Raw genomic sequence first — 10,414 nt, forward strand, 5'->3', positions numbered from 1 at the left:
TCCTCCAAAATAAAAGCCTCAGTGGTTCCAAAAGGTCCAGTTTATAATCCAACATTTCTTCCCATTAATCTCAGTTTTGCTAAAACTGAGCTGATAAACAAACAAACAGCGACCTAATTCCAGCCAATCACATCCAGCCTTTCTGCCTGCGTCACAAACAGCCTCCCTGCTCTCCGTCCGAACCCGCAGCAGCAGAGCCGGACCTTCCCGGAGGTTCGGAGGCGCAGGAGGTGAAGAGCAGAGCGGAAGCTGTCAGCAGGCCGGAGCGACGCACGGAGCGCTGCTGCAGCATCCTTTGTTTCCCGGATCTGGAGTCCAGGTAGGCCACGGAACCGGCCCGGTTCTGGTCCAATCCGCGCCTCTAGCTGCGGCTCCAGCGGGTCGGCTCGGTTCGGGTCTTTAGTTCGGCGGGCGGTCATTGGGTTCGGCAGCATCCGGCGGCGGTTCGGGTCCGCTGCTGTGGAACCAGCTCTGGGTCTGCAGAGTAGAACCAGGCACGGTGCATGCTGGGCCTGACCGGGCCGGACCGGACCGGGCCGAGCCGGACCGGGCGGCTCTCTCGGTGGGGGTCGAGCATTGCAACGCATCAGCAGCGCGCGCACGCGCATTGAGCAGCGGCTGGTGCGCGTGCTGACACACCCGTCTGCTGTTCTGGGCTGGGGGGGGGGCTGAACTCGGTCCAAACGGGACAGAACATCCATGGGTCCTCCGCCTGAACCAGAACCCAGAGCGGTTCCTGCAGAACCAGGAACTGGACCCGCTTTTCATTTCAACCAATCAGAGGCCGGTTCTGGATCACAGAGCTTTGATAAAGGACATAAAAAAGAACAGTTCTATAGAAATACAGAATTAGAGCAGGTCTGCCCAGCTGGCCCTCAGATGCAGGTTTGGACCCTGGAGACCCAGAAAGGGAGCAGTGAGTTCTGACCTTAAGGTCCATCAGAACCAGAGGATGGAGGTTATTATGGGAGACTGGTCTGACCTCACTTCACCAGTTCACCAGTTGGTCAAAGGTCAAGGCGCTGTGGGACAAACTGTCAGGCAGAGCGGCTGCTTCTGGTGGAACCTGATGGTCCTTCAGCTTCTTAGAGACGTTGGGTCTGTTTAGCAGCTCGAAGCAGACGGTGAACAGACTGAAGGACTGGTTCTACCTCCATCAGCCAGTAAAGCGAACCCAGAGCTCACCAGTAAAACCAGTGGTTCTCTAGTACGGACATTAGATCATCGGATGTTTCATGGTTCTGACGCTCGGAGCAGAGAAGCAGCGTTTTGGTTTGGCTGAACAATCTTCCCAGTATAACCAGTCCAACGGGACGTTTTCCCAGTTAGACCTCCTCCCAGAAGGAGGCTCAGGGGAACGCGGGTCGATGACGGGCGTCCGCGGTCTGGACCTGGCGTCCATGTTTGTTCCGGTGGGATTAGATCAGGAGCTCCTCCATCAGAGGAACACCTTTTATAGTCTTTCCCTTCGATGCCGTCTGTTGCTAAGCAACCGGACCTCCTGCCAGCAGCAGCTTTGGACAAGGTGAAAAGCTGACCTTTGACCTTAAGACTTTTGAAGGTCAGAAACCTTTGGTCAGATGAAGAACAGCTGATTTCAGTTCAGGTGACTTGTGAACTTTTCCAGAAGCTCTGCTTAGAACCTGCTTTAGATCCTCTCTGTTAAAACTGATCCTAAGATTTGGATCTGCAGCCAACCACCTCATTATGGATTTACTGTCCTTAGTTTCTTTTCTTTATTTACTGTCTTTATTTCTTTATCGTGGTCAGTCCATTTCTCTATTATCGTGATTGCATACCTGATTGCATGTGAGAGAGTGTTTGGTACATTTAAAATTTATTCTTTTTATCCAATCTTAACCAGGTCACTTTCTAGATCCAGATCAACCAGAACTAGAAACCTCCAGCAGAACCAGGCTCAGTGTGAGCGGCCATCTGCTGAGGCCCACTGGGGTTCAAGGAGACAGAACCAGAGATAGAAAAAGAAGCATAGAAGCATGGAACAGATTCTGCAGAGTGGGAGAATAGAGATAGAATGAAGCAGAATGATGAAAAAGGGGTCCCTATGTCCTCCAGCAGTCTAAGCCTATAGCAGCAGAACTATAGAGATAGATCAGGATAACCTGAGCCACTCTAACTAGAAGCTTTATCAAAAAGGAAAGTTTTAAGCCTAGCCTTAAAAGTAGACAGGGTGTCTGCCTCACGGACTAAAACTGGTAGTTGGTTCCACAGGAGAGGAGCCTGAGAACTAAAAGATCTGCCTCCCATTCTACTTTTAGAAATTCTAGGAACCACTAGTAAACCTGCAGATTGAGAGCGAAGTGCTCTGTTAGGAACATAAGGAACAATCAGATCTCTGATATCAGATGGAGCTTGGCCATTTAAGGCTTTATATGTGAGAAGGAGGATTTTAAATTCTATTCTGGATTTAACAGGAAGCCAATGAAGAGAAGCCAGGATAGGCGAGATATGATCTCTCTTTTTAATTTTCATTAGAACTCTGGCTGCAGCATTTTGGATCAGCTGGTCTGTTCCTGTTTGGCTGTGACTCCATCCTGGAGAGAAATATCAGCTGTGCTGCTGCCATCAACACCTTTGTTTCTAGATGTTGGAGCTTGGCCTGTTTTCCAGTGTAGTCCTGTTTCTCTGACTGTGACTAACTGGATGTGCTCTCTTCATCCTCTGACATGGGAGCTGGCTCGGAGCTCGTCTGCCTGGCTGTGTGTTTCCTGGACGGGGCCGCCTGTGGAGCTGGTTGCCTTTTGTATCTATGCTTCTTTTTCTATGTCTGCTTCTGTCTCCTTGAACCCCAGTGGGCCTCAGCAGATGGCCGCTCACACTGAGCCTGGTTCTGCTGGAGGTTTCTTCCTGTTCAAAGGGAGTTTTTCCTCTCCACTGTCGCTACAAGCATGCTTAGTGTGAGGGATTACTGAAGAGTCAACGAGTCGATGCAATCAGCTGGTTTTCCTTAGATAGAAAACTTTGAATCAATCTGACTGGATGATCTGGTGAACTGGAAAGTGACCTGAGATGACATGATGTGAATTGGAGCTATAGAAATAAACTGAATAGAATGGCCTTTCATGGTGGGCTGTGTTTACTCCCACCCAGGGGTGGAGCTGATTGTTGTGTTCAGAGATGGAAAATCTGCTGTCGTTACTCAAACCTGGTTTAACAGTTTTCCTCTGAAGATCAACCGAACATTTTTCTCCTCATCGTCTCTTCTGTGGTTCAGCTTCAGCGGCTCACTAATGACGAGGCCAAAGAACATCAGCAGAGAAGGCAGAAAGATATTATCTTTATTACCCCGGGCTCCATGGCTGAGAACTTTATTTTTCAGGTCCAAACTGCCAGCAGAACTTTCCTTGTTTAACCCGGCGGAACCAGACGGGTTCTGCAGTCTTTGAAGCTCATCTATTTATGCGATGTGTGCATTTATTTGCAGAAGAAGCCCTTTGGTCTTCCTCAGATTAAAGTTATAGATGAACATGAAGGGAATCAGGTTCTGATATTATTAATCAGGGTCCGATCGCCATCTTGTTAGTGACCAAAACCAAGTTTGGATGCTGTCAACCCATATCTATAACCCTATAAATATTATTATTAGTTCAGTTTTAATTAGGGTCTTATGATTGTGTTTAATAACATATGAATTTATCTCTGACTGAATGCAGGCTTCAAATTAGTAAAAAAAAACGTCCAAAGAATAAAATCATTTCCAGCTGTCCTCGGGAGCCGACTGTTATAACCGTTCTTTAAACTAGCGATATACATTAGCAGCATTAGCTAATGGATCACAGCACAACCTGCATTTTTAAAAGGGCTGAAAAAGTATCAAATGATTGTGTGGATAAAATAAAAAATCACATGAAGGGATTTGCATATCGGCGAAAAGACCCACATACAAACAGTTCCTATAACAACTGAGTGGAAACGTTTATTCTGCCAGAAATATTAGGTTCACACAGCGGCCAACGCAGCCCGGCGGCCCTGTGGCCCGCTACAGGGCCCGCCACTGGGCACGCTACTGGGCGCACATTGGGGCCCGCCACTGGGCACCACTGTGCCAAAATCCAATGTCCGCTGAAACCTTTGTGGAACAAACATGCTTCAACTGATTCAGTTAGTTTCGCTTGAGTTCTAGTCAGGATGTGGATCTATAATGTCTGAGGATTCATCCAGAGTTTCATGGTGATTATTTTGGAACAAAGTTTGGCGAGGCTAAATATTTTTCATTTTTTTCTTTGTTTAATCACCTATAAATCAGACCTGGTGACATTTAAAATAGTGGTTCCACCTGAAGAATATTCCTCAATGCTTTTCTGTCATACAAATGCAGACATTTATATTTCTAATTTAGTTTGGGAGCTGAACTTGCTTTAATTCACAGATGTAATTTCAGGCTGAATTTGCTCCTAAGACCGAGCAATAAACCTCTGGTTCTGCAACAAACACAGAACCGTTGAGTCCAGCTGGTAAATGGTTGCAGGTCAAATTCTAAGAAAAACACGTTTCAGATGGAAAAACTACATTTTCATTCATCTCTTTTTTTATGAATGTCCGAGTCTTCTGGAGGATCCAGGTCAGCTGGCCTCTCTTAAAGGGACCTGATTCCTGTAGAACCGTGCATTTACTACTCCACCAAACCAGGCCTAAAGAGACCATTGATTGATCATGTCTGAGTAAAGGACTGGTTATCCTCCCGCGTGGCAGTTAGTGTGACGGAGATATTTCTGACTTATGCCCAGTTTTGAAGCCTGGTCTGTGCGATTTTACTCAAAGCCACAACACCAGAGGGACAGTCAGGATCTAGCTAGGATTCCGTGTGTCGGTTTGACGAGCTTGTTGTTCGCCGTCTACAACGCCTCATCCAACCCGTCAGCGTTTCCTAAAGTCTGGCCGTGGCGCTGCGTGTTTTGGCTTCGGGTTCAAACCAACAGACCGTCACACAGAGCTACAAACTAGCGTCCTGCACGGTGTCTGGGATAGCGTCCGAGGAGAGCCAGGCGATTTGGACGGAGCTACAGCCAGAGTCTCTGACATTAGGTACCAAACAGGAAATACTCATAGTGTAGAGCGGAGAAGAACTGACCAATCAGAGGCCTCCTGTCTGCTGCACTGTCTGAGGTCTCCTACAGTTTTTGGGAGGTGCACCAGAGTGTCTGCGGAAGGGGGGGGGGGGCTATCTGAAACCAGGCTTTATCCTCATGACTCCAACCCCTGCCTGTCCTGGAAAATGGCCGACCATCACGGCCCCAGTGATTAATGAGAACTTTGAGGTCTGAGCTCCTCCATGTGGTTCTTGGCTTTCTGCGACCTTCTCAATAGATCGCTGATGTTCTCTAGGAATTGCTTCTTTGGCCATCCGCTCTGGGAAAGTTCATCCCTGCTCCACGTTTCCTCCTCCTGTTGCTGTTGGAAACGGCATGTGAGGCTTATGTTGAGCTTTTTATTCTGATGAAGGAATTTGATTATTGATTAAAAATGTTTCCTTTAAACAAAAAGACTGACTTTCTACAGGTCTCTAGTTAAGTGAGTGTATCTGGGAGGACAGGGGGAGGGGCTACCAGATGGCCTCCCCACTCAGATTAAAGGTTATTAAAGACTTTGTTTTGCCAACGCTGACAGATAAAGAAATGTTGCTGTAAACAACCATCAAACATTCGGACAGATTCAAGCATTGCTCAACAAACCCAGTAGACGTCCAGCAGCTCTCCGGCCCCCCCTGGGGTCCCCTGGGGTCCCGGAGCCACTGTTTCACATCAGGATATTCTCCATTGGGGTGGGAATCGCATTTTTGCTGCCAATTCAACGCTATTTAGATGCATTACTAAGAGTTGGAACCTTTTTTTTGCTGCAAAGTCGATTTAAATTCATAGCTTAATTCATACATTTAACAGATTTCTGAATTTATTTTCTTTCTGACATAAAATCTCAAGGATTTTATCAGTTTGGATATTGATTTATTACAATTAATTTTAGCATCATTAGATTTTAATAATAAGATAGACTTAAACACCAATGCAAGTTTGACCTAAATTAGGGCGAACCAAGGTAGGCCTAAAATAATTCAATACATAACCCAATCAATCAATTATTAAACTTTATCTGTAAACTACAATCTCCATTGCAATGGAGATTTCCATTTCAGTACAAACTGTTCACCCCAATACTGTATAGTTTGGGTGGGGGGGAACAGTTTACTGAGGCCATGCACGCCGCAGAACGCTGCCTTTGGCGTGGTCTTATGGCCCCTTAGCGCTGTGGAAAGATCGGAGCCACGTCGGGGAAGAGAGCGGGAAAAAAAGCATATTTCAAACTTTATCTTTGACAGGAATCAGTTTGATATATAAAAAAAAAACTCAGCACAAGAAAAGCACATGTAGCACTAGAGACATTTCAGCAGAGGGTCACATCGGAGGCGGAGTCACATGAAGTCAATCTGTCCTTTGAGACATTAGTTGTGAGTGTTTGGTGAGTGCGTTCAATATGTCCGTGAACGCTGACCACAGCAGGGTGACCAGACGTCCTCTTTTTCCCGGACATGTCCTACTTTTCATACCTAAAAAAATGTCCGGGGGGGAATTTCCAAATCATGCGGGATTTTGGTCGACTTCATTGCAGCAGAAGCCGTCAGCTCCACGGTGGTTTGAAGTTGGATATTGGATATTTCCGCGAAGTCAGCGGCGTCTAGCAAACGGTTGATCCGACCGAGGGAAAAGCGTCCCTCACCTGCCCCCTCCTCCCACACACAGGGGTGCAGTTAGGGATCGTCAACAAATCTTTGAACCAAGCACCTCTTGAGAAACAAAACTCAATAAATTCCTTAACTTATGACCATCTAAGACGAAACTAAAATAAAATCATGCCAATAGTTAACAAATGTAAGGCACACTTGTTTTTATGCAATTTTAAGCTACTTTCAATTTTTAGGTTATTTTTAAAGACAAAAGTTGGGGCACGGTCATGTGACCCACTGACTCCAAATCTATGTCAAATTGTTCTACAATTTTAGCATAATGGGGCACACTCATTTCTATTCCATTTCAAGCCTTTGTATATTTTTGCTTTACTTCACGGTGAGGCAGGCGGGGGGGAAGCATACCGTCACCGGGTCGAGTTCGGACGCTCCGTCCCCAGCTGGCTCCGGGTTCGAACGCCTGGTCTGGTCCAGTCAGCGATCAACCACCGCCGCCAGCCTGCGTTCAGTCGCACCCAGCATACGGCTCAGCTCCTGATCCTGCTCCTTCACAGCCTTTGTGAGCGTGATCAACGCCCAAATAGCCGCTGACATCCTAGTTAATTGTAGATAAATCAGGTATCCTTCAAATCCCAACAGGAGAAATCAGAGAATCATAAAACCAAAAATCCGCACATCTTCTACATCCTCCGCTGAAACACACCATCCTCCAAGCCTTCCAGGAGTCCATGGTGTTTCCCATGAAGTAAGTCCCAGCAGGACAGGAAGGGTCCCCATTACCCTGCCTTCCAGTTGAGAATTTAATCAATTGCATCTAGAGACCAGCTGCCAAGATTGATTGTTTGAATTCGGGTGAAGAAAGAGCTCCGAAAGACAAGACACAGCAAAGCCGGGAAAGATCGGGGAGCTGCAGAGCAGCAGGAAATGTGACCGCCTCCTTCAAGAGTCAGAAAAGATCTGTGCTTCATACAAAGGGAGCAAAAAAATTTACTGTAAAATGTAGACAGGTATGGGGCATTGCAGGCTAACAAAGACGCCAAACGACCCCCATTCCAAAGGGGGGGACCCGTTCATCCGTTTCTATTTGCATGTTTTCTAAACTAAAACCAAGCTTTGTTGGGCTGCTGGATAAAACCTGGAACTAAACGCTATTTCTGACATTTTGAACTGAAAAAGCTTCCTGGATGGAAGAGAAACGTCTTCAGACTCGGAAACAAAGTCCAGTGGATTGATTTTAAACTTTTTTTGGAACGTTCACAATCTACATGAAGAGTTCTTGGTGTTTTGTCTCTAATCTAATCCCACATACAAGCTTTAAAGTGAGAAATGCAATGACAGCCGTGTATGAAAATGTTTGAGCTCTTCTCCAAGTTGCCTTTGGTACAGAATCACCTCTAAAGTCACTAACTGATCCGTAAATTAAGTCCTAATGACTTGACCCATTGCTGCCGTCTCTGCTTTACTCATTTCTGTTTCTTTTGTCTTGACAGCAGTGGCTCCCTCTGACAATCTGCAAACGGCGCAGAGAAACCATAATAAGCTCCATCCAGCACCCAGGAATGAAGATGATGGTTTGAAGGAGCCAATAAGCTGAAGAACAACGGCTGGTAAATGTTCTTGCAAATTAAAGCATTTATTGCAGGTTGGGGTCTCTGCGGTTGGAGTGGTTTTAAGCTGGGATTGGCTGTGAACGTTTTGGGGGACAGAAAATTGGTGAGATTGACAATTCTGTTTGGGTTTAGACTTAGACTGAGACTGAGGCCTTATTAATCCCTTGGTGTTACTCCTTCAGGGAAATTCTGGTTCCAGTAGCTTATATACAGTCGAGTACAAAGAGTCAAAGCAAGATGCCATTAAAGATAAAAATACAACAGACAATATAAAAAGAGTGTCTATAGTACAATAGAGCATAAAAAGTTGTAATATCCTGGAATAAGTTTCCTTTAAAATAAAAATATCTGCACAGCAGAGAGCTGAGGAAAGACTTAGGAAGACGTCCTAAAGTGAGGAGCTGTACAGCTTGATGGCTTGAGGAGCAAAGAAGTTCAGCAGTCTGTTGCTCCTGCATTTGGGGAGCAGCAATCTCCCTCTGATCAGGCTCCTCTGAGTGGTGAAGACAGGGTGCAGAGGGTGGCTGGCATTGTCCATAATGTCCAGCGGTTTGTTAAGTGTCCTTGTCTCTGCCACCGTCCCCAGAGGGTCCAGCTTCCAGCCAATCACAGAGCCAGCTGGCCTCACTAGTTGGTCCAGTCTGGAGGTGTCCTTCATGGAGGTGCTGCTCCCCCAGCACCACGGGGTAGAAGAGGACACTTGCAACCACAGACTGGTAGAACATCTACAGCTTATTGCAGATGTTGAAGGATCTCAGTCTCTTCAGGAAGTCCATCCTGGTCTGTGTCTGTGGTTGGTGTGTGTTGACCAGTCCAGTTTATAATCCAACCAATCCCCAAGGTAAAGCTAAAGGCCTGGTTATCCTCCCCCAGCAGGTATTTCAGATCTCTGCTCAATATTGAAGCGTTATCTGCGCTATGTTATTCCACGCCACAACGCCAGAGGGCCAATCAGGAACTAGCTGTGGGTCTAGATATACGGCCGAGGTGGTGAGGAAGTGGGGGCAAGTTTGTGCGACAACGGAGGGCCAAAAAGAGTGGGGATCCAGGTGGAAAAAGGCTCCCAGCGTTCTCGCGCACCTCGCTCTGCTAGCTGCTCCATCTTCACCAGTCGTTTTCCACAATAGCGGTCAGACAGACAGAACAAGCCGGTAAGGAACGAAACAGGAAATACGCATAGAGTAGAACGGATGGAGAATTGACCAATCAGAGGCCTCCTGTCTGCGGCAACCTACAATTTTGGAGAGGTGCATGACGGGGGGGGGGGGCATCCTTCGTCGTGCTGATGTTGAGCTCTATGTGGTTGGTCCGGCACCAGGTGGGAAAGTCTACAATGGCTGTGTCATCTGAGTCCTTCTCAGGGTTGTACCAGAAGTCCGAGGTTTATAAGATGAAGAGGACAGGGGCCAGCACTGTGCCCTGGGGGGCTCCAGTGCTTCAGACCTCAGTTTCAGAGTTGGTGTCTTTCAGCCTGAAATGTGAGAAAAGGTTGATAGGTTTAAGGGGGCTGAATACTTTTCCAAGGCATTGTTTGTATCCTTACTGTTGCTGCTGTTGGGTCATCGAGGTCAAAACCAGACTAAGTTTGTCGGCTGTTTCTTTTCTCCTTTCAGGCTGAGGGCAGCTGATCTCCATGGAGACGCAGTAGGGCGTTGACTTCCTTCAGCCTCTGCTGTCCCCTGGCTGAATGGAAACCGTCATCCACACCCTGTCTAGTCTCACGTTTCTATCTTTCTGTTATTCTGTCAGTTTTACATCCTTGATGTTTAACCACCAGAGTCAGTAGAGAGGTAGAGGCGTCCCCCCCCAGTCAGGCCCACAGTTTGATACCACAGTAGTCCCCCATTCTCTTCTTCGTCTCTGTCTGTCCTCTTTTTCGTCTCTGTCCGTCTTCGTCTCTGTCCGTCCTCTTCTTCGTCTCTGTCCGTCTTCGTCTCTGTCCGTCCTCTTTTTCGTCTCTGTCCGTCCTCTTTTTCGTCTCTGTCCGTCCTCTTCTTCGTCTCTGTCTGTCCTCTTTTTCGTCTCTGTCCGTCTTCGTCTCTGTCCGTCCTCTTCTTCGTCTCTGTCCGTCTTCGTCTCTGTCCGTCCTCTTTTTCGTCTCTGT

The sequence above is a fragment of the Cyprinodon tularosa genome, unplaced genomic scaffold (assembly GCF_016077235.1).
Source record: "Cyprinodon tularosa strain WSP-4 unplaced genomic scaffold, ASM1607723v1 ctg1303, whole genome shotgun sequence".
Lineage (NCBI taxonomy): Eukaryota > Metazoa > Chordata > Actinopteri > Cyprinodontiformes > Cyprinodontidae > Cyprinodon > Cyprinodon tularosa.